We start from the raw sequence: 13,161 nt of genomic DNA, 5'->3' as shown, positions 1-13,161 counted from the left end.
CTGGTTTACGAGCCTCAAGTCCTGCACTGGCCTGTATTCATCTGTCCCAGGTTTTCGAACAGGCAAAAGGGGTGTGTTCCATTCTGATTGGCAGGGCTTAAGCAGACCATATTTTAATAGGCGGTCCAAATGTTTCTGGATGCCCTCTGCTGCTCGCCGGGGTAAAGGATATTGCTTTACAGATACAGGGGTAGCCATAGGTTTTAAGGTTACTACAATTGGAGCTATATTCTTGGCCATTCCTGGTGGGCTATTTTCGGCCCATACTCCTGGTGGCACATGTAGGGTTCGGAGGAGCTTGTTTAACTCTGTATCCAATGTGGGTTGGACTTGCAGGGCTGACATTAGGCGCCATGATTGTTCCTTAGGTACTGAGAGGGAAATTATTCCTGCTGCCTTTGATGGCAATTTCATTTCTGGACCTCGAGGAGTGAAGGTGATTTGGGCCTGCAATTTGGACAGCATATCTCTACCTAAGAGAGGTATTGGACACTCAGGTATATACAAAAACTGATGGGTTAAACGATGTCCCCCAATCTGGCATTCCAAAGGTTGGAGGAAAGACCTCTTAGCTGACTGACCAGTGGCACTTTTAATGACTACACTTTTGGATGCCTTTTTCTGCAATAGTTCTGGGAGTACTGAGTATTCAGCCCCAGTATCAATCATAAAGTCTATTAAATGGCTTCCTAATTGAATCGTGACCGTGGGCTCCTGGAAGCCTAACTTTATGGAGTCCGGTCTTTCCTAGTCTTGGGTAAAATCCTCCTCTGCCAGTCCAATGACATTGTCCCTACTCCGTCCTTGTCCAGGTCTCTGATATCTTCCATCTCGGATCATTCCCCGTCCCCGTCCCTGGTTTCTTGGGCCGGATCCTGGGCCTGGGCCTGGGCCTGGGCCTGGGCGTACTTCTTCCAACCTCAGGGGTTCAGGACACTCCCGCTTCCAATGACCCTCCTTCTTGCAATTTGCACATTGATTCCTTCCCAGTGGTGGATTCCTTCCCCGCCCTCTTCCTCCATTTAAGGGGCGGTAGTCTTGCTTCACTGCTGTGGCTAGCATTACCATCTTTTCCTTCTGCCACTTCTTCTTCTCTTGTTTCTCAGCCTCATCCCTATTCCGATAAACTCGGCGTGCAATGGCCATAATTTGGCTCATCAGCATCCCTTCCCATCCTTCTGATTTCTGAATTTTCTTACGAATGTCAGAAGCGCACTGGGCCACAAATGTAGCAGTAATCATTCTGCTGTTTTCAGGGGCTTCAGGGTCAAAAGGAGTCCATATACGATAGGCTTCTTGCAGCCTCTCTAAAAAGTCTCCTGGACTCTCATTTGGTTTCTGTTCTACTTCTGAGACTTTAGACATATTAGTGGGCTTCTGGCATGCCCTGCGGATACCTTGCACAAGCGTCTGGCGGTAGGTGGTAAGTCTGGCCAGGTGAATTACATTGTTTGGATCCCAATTAGGATCTTCCAAGGGAAAGTTGTCTTGGAGATGACGGTCAATATTAAAAATATTTCCCACTCTGGCCTGCTCACGCAAATATATCTGTGCCTTTTCAATTATGTCTCTCCTTTCCTCAGTGGTGAACAGAGTATTCAGGAGCTGGCGGCAATCTGTCCAAGTAGGACTATGAGTATTTATTATTGAAGTCACCAAGTCCATCATAGCCTGAGGTTTTTCTGCAAAAGATGGGGTGTGTGTTTTCCAATTCATCAGATCTGTAGTCGTGAATGGAATATATTGCAGGGTCGAAGTTCGAGGTGGCCGTGGTCCGAGTTGCCCGTTAACCAGCACAGGCTCCTCAAGTGCATCAAATACTCTTCTGAGAGGGGCTACTACGTGATCTTTCTCTTCACTTTGCTCTAGGGGCCTCAAATCATAGGGGATGGTATTTGTCCCAAGGCGTTCTTTTAGCAGCTTTATACGCCTGGCTGTATTGCTTGCTGACCGATTAAGGTCTCCCTGTAACTTCTGTAATAATTCTCTAGGATTTGGATGTACAGGAGTTTGGGGTAGGCAATCAGTTGTTTCACTAAAAGAGACTGTAGATGGAGTTCTACTGGGACTCACAGATGGAATAACCACTTCTGCTTGGGCTTTATTATAGGCCTCCAATGCCTCCTGAAGATATTTATCATAATCTATCAAGGAATCAAGTTCTGTGACTCCAGCCCCATTATTCATTCCACTTTCTTGCCTTGGGGTTACAACTGGTGGAGTGTTTGGATTAGGCTCCCTTCGATGTGGAGCATAGGATGGAGGTGGAAGCAGCTCTTCCTCTGGTCCCTCAAAAATGGGTTTGAGTTTATTTGGCAAGATTCCTTTCCTAGCTTCGGCTTTTACAGCCAATAATTTGCATCGTTGGACTTTGCATTCCCTTATCCATGGAGGATTTTTATTTAATGTGCTCAGCCAAGAATCTATATATGAAAATTGTTCTGGGCACCCTCCAATTTCTTTGGCGATGTTAGACCAAAGTTTGCTTACTAAATTTATATCAAAGGTTCCTTGAGATGGCCATTCAGTATTTTGCTTCGGCCACTCTAATTCACATAACGTTCTCAGGCGCTCTGGCGTCATTTTGACTCCATACGCCCCTGAGAAGGCTTTCTTAAAATTATTTAACATACATTCAAGAGGTGTATTTTCCCCTTTTGAACCCCCAACTCCCATTGAATGGCCCTGTGAAGTATCCACTCAGTCACTCACACACACGCTTCGTGGGTTTCCTTGCCTGGTGAAGTCGCCTTACCAGGAACCGAAGTACTGCCCACTCCACACTCAGGTCAGCTACAGATTGCTCTGTACTTTCTCACACATACAATGCGCTAGATACTTCACCACACACTACCTCCCATTCTTCCCTTTTCCCTACACCAGATCACCACCTGATGTACCCAACCACCTAGCGTACTCAGTTCCCACTTACTGAGACGCAGAAGTTTGATCAAGACTTCTCTTCCTCCCAGTTAATTGGAGGGCCAAAAATCCCTTTGTGCACTTACCCTTGGTTGGTTCCGTTTCCCCCCGGTCCGTCGCCGCCAGTGAGCAGGGTATCAGACAGACGAGACTTCTGCGTTCCCCCTGGAAAAATTTTTTCCAGTGCGCGCTGGGTAGGCAATCAGTTGTCTTCTCTCTTGTACCCCGCCCAGTGAGGCGAAGGGGCTGCGTTCCAGCAGACCACTTATCCGAGTCACGGCACCATAAAATGTAGCACCCTGCTTGTGGTTAACGCTTAGCTGGAATGAAATATTCAACGCAGCAATAGAGAAATTAAAATAATTATTTATTTGTCAGACAAATAAATGAGAGGCACAGTGGTATATGGTTACCAAGCTCTGGCCTGGCTCCTGCCATTATGGCCAGCCCTTATATTCCCTTAATCCAGCCCCCTTTGCTCCTCCTGTGGCTGCCTCTGTCCAATCAGCCTGGTTGGATTTCCTATTGGCTGATTGCTATATCCAATCCTAAAAGATACACTCATATCCTCCTGTCCTTATATGGAACACAAAGAGCTATATATTGTTACATCTATAAATGACAAATAAGTAGTAATATATCTTACATGTGTCTCAACAAGGAATCTTAATTACCAGCTCACCTCTTGCCCTCCTTGCCCTATTGCCTTCTAAAACAAATGGTTAATCTTAAATTTTTATCTTAAACATATGTCAAGGATCTTGAGTTTCACATCAACATTGAAAGATCTCCTTCATTTGAAGGTTCCTAAACAAATGTCTGACAGCTAATATATCAGGACAGCCCAGATGGCGTCTTCCTGTCTGGCAAGGAGGGCTAGACTGGTGGCTGACTTAATTTCAAGATAAATACAACTCTTACAACTATATGAAAATAAGAATCTAGCATTTCTAAATCCTTTGCATAATTACATTTAAGCCAATATATTTAATACACAACACAGATAGCCTCTTAAAAGGAATAAGGCCTTTTTAAAGTAGAGAGAGAAAGAAAAAAGAACTCAGTTTAAAACAGTTTCAGAAGAAGCCTCCCCCCCTTCAGCAAGCTGCTTTTCCCATTATCTCTTCCCAACATTTATTGCCCTCAGTTTAAGAAACAGCTTTAAAAAGACTTCCCAGCTAGATGCTTCTCCATTTGGTCTTGGCCTTTTTAACCTTAGAAGATCTGGCTCATTTTACTGGGAGGCACATTGGCATCATTTTACTATTTACTCATTCCTAATCATGTTTATCTCTGCCTTTTTTATCTTCTATAACATGTAGGGTCAGTGTCCTTACTCAGTCTGTAATTTCAGCTTTTACGACTTTGAGAATTGCTTTCTGCTATCAATCAAGGGGCCCCTTTGTCTAGGAAAAACATTGCCAGTGTTTTCTTAAGCAGCTAGCCTTCTTGCCTGGCATGAAACTTTTGAAAATCTAAGCCCTCTTTAATATACAAGTCCTGATCAAACATTAATAAAATGCAGGCTTATGCCTGATGCCTCAAAATCTCACTGAATTCAGAGATTATGGGAGTTGTAGTTCAGCAACTTGGGTATATCTGCCCTATATAATTCACATGGCGTCATTCCTGTGGCTCCCAACCTAAATGTGGGATAATCCCCCAAAGAGGGTCTTTTCAGTATTACCTGCATCTTTTTTACCTCCCCCTGCCCTCGCTTTTAATAATTATGGTTTAATATACTTGAATTCTTGTAACTATTTTGTTTTCTCTATTGTTGATTTTCAGTGTTGTTCATGACCTTATGTTGATTTTTATGTTTTTACATTATTGTGGTGTTGGTACAGCTTTTCTGTTGTTGATTTTTAATCAGCTATATTTGAATTTGTGAACAGCCCAGAGTGCATGGTTATATGGGAGGTATATGAAAGCCCCCAAAATGAAAACGTCTAAAAGAAAAGTTCCAAAACCTCCGTAGCAGGTTGTTGAAGGGCCCCTTCAGACTGGAGGGCTTTTGCTGGTGTTTGTTGCAAGATGTCATTGATGCAATAATAGCATTTATTCTGGACCATCTATACAGCTGCTTTAGTAGCTATTCCACTATACTTCCAGAATGTTATCCTATTATTACCATTTGGAGGGGCACTCTTGGGCTGTAAGGGAATAAAAGGGGACCAAAAGAAAAACCTACAACAGAACATTACTGGTATGAAAAGTTACAGGATTTCAGCAGGAAGTGACAGGACATGGACTGATCAGAAAAGAACCAGTTATGAAGACTGCAAAGCTTTGTGGGCACAAATAGTATTGAAACTGAGATTGCATAGACTTCCCAGGCAGCATCATGTGTAGAAATCATCACAAATACACAATAAAAGGAATATGCATAAATCCTGGGAGTGTTTGCATTCTGTCCTGGAGAGGGATGATTGCTGACAGCAACTCTGGGTGAATGTGGGCTGAGGCTGTAGAGCATCTTAGTAAAAAAAGAACAAGAAAACCCATTCTACCTACTGTTTTAATATATTCAAAGCTGGCATCCATCTTAAGCCAAATCAGAAAATTGCAGCACCTGCTGTGGCTGTAGAGACCGATGCAGGAAAGACATGTTTTGTGTCAGCTGGGGCAGATGAAGGCGTCTAGTTGTGCTGCTGCAGATGCACCAGGGTGTTTCTTCTGTTGATGCTCCTCCTAGTGGTCATTCCTCCTCTGGCTGCTGCTGTGAATACATGACCTGACTGTCTGTTTCTAGGCACTGCAATTACCTTCAAGGGAAACAAAATGGCAGGTTGATGTTGCCAGCTTTCATGTCATGTTTGCAGATATCTTTGTAACACAGAATTGGTCTGCCATTTGGGCCTGGTGCCTGAAGTCAGCTCCAAGCCAGATCAGAACCCAGAACAGAGCAGGGGATTGCTATGTTCAGGCCAGGAAGAGAGAGCGGTCTCTGCTAAGCACTTATTTCTTGAAGCAGAGGCTGCTCCCTCACAAGGACAGTGATTTGCGTTCTCTTATTCATTCATGAAAGAATTTACACATCACCCGCTAAGGACAACATGCTACCACAGTGTAAAAGCATGGAAAGCAATGCAAATCAATTGAGGCTGCTCAAGACACCGCTAAGCAGCTGTGCAGGCCTGCTAGGATAAAAACAGCAACAGCCAAGCACATCAGCCCTGAGATGGCGAGTCATTTGCACACAGGGAAACTCCCACAGACTGAGAACTGAGAAAGTGAAAGTCAGCTGTGCCTTCACTGTGAGGCAGCAGCCATGGCTAGTTCTGGGGGTCCCATCCAGGATCTCTGTGCTGAAGCCACTTGTCCCATCTGCTTGGATTCCTTCAAGGATCAAGTGGCCACTGTGTGTGGGCATGATTTCTGCTAAGGCTGCTTGAGCCAGTATTTGGGGGATGGGTGGAGTGGCCCCATAGCCTTCCTTCCCTAAATGCAGAATAACAGCCCAGCCCAAGGAATCTCAACCCAAATTGGAAACTGGAAATGTGGATGATTTGGACCCCTTCAAATTGCAATTCCCATCATGGGACTGAAACAGCACTGGTAGCACTGGATGATGATTTGTAGCAGGCCAGGGACAGAAGTTTCTCCCATGCTGTGTAGGCATGGGTCAAAGCAGTTTCTTGTTTGTCCCTCTGCTTTCCCCGGGAAAACCCACTGAATTAGGAACAAATGTCAATCCTCAGAAAAACCAATTGACCTTTTCCCCAATTCAGCTGCAAACAGCAAGCAGAAGTGTGGGTGACCCCCAAGTCGCTCCGTGGGGCTGAGTCTGCCCTAAAGTGCTTCCCTGGTAGCATTATGGATAGGAGAAGGGGAAGAGTCAGGGATCCAAAGCATAAAATGAAAAAGAATTCTTTTTCTGCAGCCTGAACAAAATGGGTGTGGTGGAACATTCAGACAAAGTTCAAATCTATCACTTATTAACCAATCAATGGCAAATTTATGATAGCTGATAAAAAGACCTGTTCAGAAAAAACATGGATTTGTTTTATACAGTTATAAATATATGCCAAATGCCTGGTTTTTTCTTTTCATTATTGAAAAAGAGCAGTTTATGTTTGGAGTGAGATGAGGTGGTGAGCAAATGGTTGTTCTGTTAGGAGGAAAGAAGATGGAGGGGGAGAAGGAAGCTGAGCTCTCCCAGCAGAAGAAGAGAACAGTTGTTGGTTGTCGTCACAGCTGTACAAAGTGCACACCCTTTGCCCCTCCATAAGGAAAGGGGAAGGAGACAGGAGAAGGAACGGCTGGGAAGAAGGAAAGGTAACCCCAGAACTTCTCCTTGATTGACCACATCATCTCCCTGCCCACAAGATAAAGTAGTCTGGCGGTGAGTATCTGACAACCAAACCCCACTGCATGTTCCCAGGCTCCCCTTGGCCCAAGCAGGACTATTTTCATTCAATTCCCAATGTGTATAGAAGAGCCTTTTAACTCTTCCTCTTCCTTGCCTTCCCCCACCATTCAGCTGAAATTCAAGCACCTATGGGAATGCTGTTAGCTCTGGGAGAGGAGCTCCCATGGGTGTCAATGGATGTCTTGGCTGGGCACCCAAAGGAGGGGTTGGAGCCCTGCAATGGCTTCTGTCCTTGTCTGTCACCTCGGTGCCATTCATGGGCCACTGTTGATGCAGTGCCAGGAAAGTGGAGCTGCACATGAACGCGAGATTGTGTAGAATAGATGAAAACAAATGGAAACTCATAGAAACTTTTTAATTAATTTGTTTGTCTTGTCTAGATAAGAATGTTGTCAGCAGGCACTGAAAAGAAGACTGTGAAGGTGCCTGCTTGATATTAATAGGAAGGCAGTTCCAAAGGGTTGCTGCCACCATGCTAAATGGTTGAGTTCTGACAGATGCAGTGCAGGTATTATGCAGCACCTGTAAAAGTGCCAATTCCTCCAATTGAAGCAGTCAAGTGAGCACATATGGGGCAAGGTGACCTTGTAGGCAAAGAATGAATGAGTGTGCAAACTGAGTTGTTGAGTTTCAGGCAGTGGGACTGTTATACGGAAATTAGGAGTTGAATTTTACAGCCCATTTCTCCATCAAGGGACCCAATAATCAGTCAGAGAAGAATGAGGGGAGGGAGGAACCAGTTGAGGAAAGCAAAGAAAATATTTGTTTTCTGCTGCAATAGAGTCCCCCCCCCCTCCCCGCCGCCGCCATCACCACCTTGCAAGGAAGTGAGGGGATCCAGAGTAAAAATGTGCAACAACTTTTAAAGGCTTTAGAAATGGCCCAGCCCTTATCCAAGGACCATCCAAAGTCATCATACAAGTACGAAGCATTTTGCATCTGTTCAATTGGCATGCGAAGGTGCCATACACTGTTTTTGGCCCAGAATGGGGACAGAATTGCATGCACTCTGCCAACATGTGGGGTGGGGTGTTGCCTGTACAAAGGACACAGAACGTGGTTCCACTTGTAAATCAGACCATGCTCAGAATATTCTTTTTGTCCAACATGTTTACAAATCTGTCACTCAGAGATCTGAGCAATACATATTAATTGTTTTTCTGGGGCTTGCCAGAGCATCCTTTTGAAATGGTGAAGACCTTGGTGTCAGAGTTTATTGACACAGACCTGTCTCTTTTCCAATACAGTGATTTGTATAATAAGACCAATTGTGGAGGCTCCATTGCATAAAAAGTTAAATGCATTGTTAGTTTTTCTGGAGGGATATGGAAAAGCTTAATGCTGAATAGTTTTCCCCTTTCAGGCATTTTTTCCGTCCCCTGTCCCTTCACGTCCTGCTGCCATCCTGCAGCCGCCTCTCATCTCAACAAAGCCACACATTCTGGATCCGTCATGGCCTCAGCCCCCCCATCCACAGATGTAGGAGAGGAAGTCTTGTGCCCCATCTGCAAGGACTTCCTGACAGACCCCGTGACCTTGGATTGCGGCCACAACTTCTGTCAGGGCTGCATCACCAAGCACTGTGAAATACGGGATGAAATTGACATGGGGGACTGCAAGTGTCCCGTCTGCACGGTCAAGATCCAGAGCAGAAATTTCTGCCGCAATTGGCAGCTGGCAAATGTAGCAGAAAGACTCAAGCTCCAGAGAAAGGAACTATGCGAGAAGCACAAAGAAAAACTCCACCTGTTCTGCAAACAAGATGAAGAATTGGTGTGTTTGTTTTGTCAGCAATCCCCAGAACATAAATCACACACTGTGGTTCTCAAGGAAGAGGCTGCCCAGGAATACAAGGTAGGAAGTCATTTTGACACTTGCTAACACAACGGTTTCGTATCTGTGTTTATGTGTGAGTGTGTATGTGCAAAATATGCTGTCAATGTGGCTGGAAAGCAAACATAATGAATTACTAATCTGCACCTCAAAGTGAATCAAAACTTGGGCCTGGTCTCTGTGCTATGCAAAACAAAACAAAAACTTTGTTCTGCTTCAAAAGCAACTTTTTAAAATGTAATTTTGTTTTTAAAAGCACATTTTTTCTGCACTTGTGCCCAAGGGCTCCTGTGTAATGTAGTAGTAATAATAATAATAATAATGCTGGTTAATAAGAGTAATAGAATGAAAGTTCTCAAACGAGCCTTGAATTTTAAATGTACAGCAAAAAACCCCAAACCACTAGAAGAGAGCAATTATCAGATAAAAATCTAATAGTGGGGGACCACACAATAGAAATATATGTAAAATACTGAAGCGCTCCACCCCGCATCATAATCCAATCGGATATTTTGTTTGCTGTTTAGGCACTCATCTGTGATCGCCTGGAGCATCTGAAGAAAGCGAGAGTGAAAATTCAGGCTTATGAAGCAAAAATAGGAGAAGAAAGCAACAGCCTGCTTGTAAGTGTCACAATCCCTACAAAGAGAACATGTATGCTTGAAGGACCAAGGCTGGATCTATACAGTGGTACCTCAGGTTAAGTACTTAATTCGTTCCGGAGGTCCGTCCTTAACCTGAAACTGTTCTTAACCTGAAGCACCAATTTAGCTGATGGGGCCTCCTGCTGCTGCTGTGCCGCTGGACACGATTTCTGTTCTCATCCTGAAACAAAGTTCTAAACTGAAGCACTATTTCCGGGTTAGCGGAGTCTGGAACCTGAAGCGTATGTAACCTGAAGCACATGTAACCTGAGGTACCACTGTACTGATTTGGAAAACACTATAAAAAACGCTATTTAAAAAATTAGCTCTCGGTGTAATTTCTCATTGGGACAGATAGCAGCTCTACTAGTATAACATGTTTATAACAGATATATAACATTCTAATTAGTCCAGTGTAGTTGAGTCCCAAGTCATGATGTAGCCCTATTCCTGAGTGACTTGCCATAACATTGTTAAGGAAGGTCTTTCTAAAGACTCTGGCCTCTTCTTTTCCTCTTTCTTTCTGCCTCTTGAAGAGAATAACAGAAACTGAGAGGCAGAATATAGAGGAAAAGTTCAGACAACTGCACCAGTTTCTGGAAGAACAAGAAAAGTGTCTGCTAAATGAAATAGAAGAGATGGAGAAGGAGATCACAAGAAGAAGGGAGAAGCACCTGGCTGGACTCTCAGAGGAACTCTCCTCGCTTGAAAGGAGCATCTGGGAGATGGAGGAGAAGAGTCAGCAGCCAGCAAGTGAACTCCTGCAGGTAAGACTGTGGCAGGAACAGCCCAAAGTTCCTCTCTCAGGGTTTAACCACACTCACCTTTTGCTTTGCTCTTTCCAGGCACAGGGCAGTGCTTTCCCAGTCCCTAAGCAAACTCTTTTATTCATTTTCCAAAAACACTTTTTTATACAATCAATTCACATTTTATCACACATTCATCTTTTTTTTTTGACTTCCTTCAGTTCCTCTGCCAATCTTTCGTTTACGTTTATATTATTAACACATTTCTTAACTTAATATTGCCTTTAAATGTATCCTTCCCTCCTCTTACACTCTTTTTAACAATATTCCTCTATTTTTCACAGTCTCTTGAAAACCAACAAGCGTTATCTGTTCATCACATATGCTTTTCAGATAATCTGTAAATCTTCCCCAGTCCTCGATGAACTTTTGGTCCCGTTGATACCGAATCTTCCCTGTTAGTTTGTCCAATTCTGCATAATCAGTCAGTTTCAGTCTCCATTCCTCCACTGTTGGTATTTCTTCCCGTTTCCATTTTTGGGCCAGAAGTATTCTTGCTGCCGTTACTGCGTATTGGAAAAGTTTACAGTCTTTCTTTATTTCATTTCCTACCATTCCCAATAGAAAGGCCTCCGGTTTCTTAATAAACGTATATTTCAACATCTTTTTCAATTCATTATATATAATTTCCCAGAAGCCTTTCACCTTTTTGCACTCCCACCACATACGGTAGAATGTTCCTTCTTTTTCTTTACATTTCCAGTATTTGAAGAAGAAGAAGAAGAGTTTGGATTTGATATCCCGCCTTTCACTCCCCTTCAGGAGTCTCAAAGCGGCTAACATTCTCCTTTCCCTTCCTCCCCCACAACAAACACTCTGTGAGGTGAGTGGGGCTGAGAGACTTCAAAGAAGTATGACTGGCCCAAGGTCACCCAGCAGCTGCATGTGGAGGAGCGGAGACTCAAACCCGGTTCCCCAGATTACGAGACTACCGCTCTTAACCACTACACCACACTGTCTCTCACTGGCACCACACTGTTACATGTTTTATACATTTTGGCTAATTTTACTGGCGTTATATACCATCTGTATACCATTTTCATTACATTTTCCTTTAACGCAGTACATGCCGTAAATTTTAATCTTTCGTTCCATAATTTTACCCACTCATCGTATTGTATATTATAATCAAAATCTCTGGCCCAATGTATCATTACCGATTTAACCTCTTCATCTTTTGTATACCACTCCAGCAACTTTTTATACATCTTTGACAAATTTTTATACTCATTATTCAATACTTCTAATTGAAATTTTGATTCTTTTTCTCCATAACCACACATTTTACAGTCTTTTTTAAAAATTTCAGAAACCTGATAGTAATGCAACCAATCATAAACAAATTCTTTTACTTCTTCATATGGTTTCATTTTCCATTCCCCCCCCTCTTTGACTATCAACTCTCCATATGTTATCCACCTCCCCCTCATATTAATCTTTTTCATACTCATCACTTCTAATGGTGAAATCCAATGGGGAAGTCTTGGTTCCAACAAATTTTTATACCTGTCTCATACATTTATCAATGATCTTTGGAAGATGTGGTTTTCAAACCCTTTGTGAATTTTCTTTTTTTCATACCATATATATGCGTGCCAACAAAATCTATTATCAAACTCTTCTAGATCCAACAATTCTCCATTTTCTAATTTAATCCACTCCTTTAACCAACACAGACATGATGCTTCGTAATATAGTTTCAAATCTGGCAGAGCGAAGCCACCTCTTTCTTTTGCATCTGTTAGTAATTTAAATTGAATCCTTGGCTTCTTGCCCTGCCAGATATACCTTGAAATTATCTTTTGCCATTCTTTAAATATTGATATCCCCTTAATTATCGGGAGTGACTGAAATAAGAATAACATCTTTGGTAGCACACTCATCTTTATCGTTGATATTCTCCCCCAACTTTGTGGGTAAAGGTAAACAATATTTTGTCCATAGTTACTATTTTAAATAGGACACAGAGAGATTCAAAGGAGGAGCATTTTTCTCCTCTTGCCCCCATCCATTCCTCATCCCCTTCACTGCATAGAAGAGCTGAGGGAATATTTTCTGGGCTGTTTTGTTTCTCAAAGGGTGACTGAATTGACAGGAGGCACACAATAAAATACGTTGAGTAAAATGGCAGAAAAAGAAGTATTTAAAAGCCCACAGAGAAGGTATTTATTCTGAGCTTAGTCTAGGAGAAAGGGGGGGGGGGTCCCAATCCTGAATGGAATGTGAGGAAGTCCCATTTATCTGAGAGGGAATCTGCTTCTTCTTGGTGTTATTTTGGATCAGGATGTCCGTCTCTGACTCTTGGCTGATTCTGACTCACTTCTCTTTTCTTCATCTTCTCTCAACAGCAAATGTTACTCTGGATGCAGTTACACTGGGTGCAGTTCTCCAGGGGACCACTTGATGTCAGCCATGTTCCACCATGAGCAAGGCTGTTGTTATAGTATCCACCAGAGCTTTCCAAACTTTTCACGTTGCTGAAACGCTTTTTAGACATGCGTCCTTTTGCAACACAGTAATTGAGTTTTACTAGCAAGCCAGAGGTTAAACCAGGGGTCCTCAAACTACGGGCCACGGGCCACAT

This window comes from Podarcis bocagei, assembly GCF_964188305.1.
Source record: "Podarcis bocagei genome assembly, chromosome: 2".
Lineage (NCBI taxonomy): Eukaryota > Metazoa > Chordata > Lepidosauria > Squamata > Lacertidae > Podarcis > Podarcis bocagei.
This window is presented reverse-complemented; position numbering follows the sequence as displayed.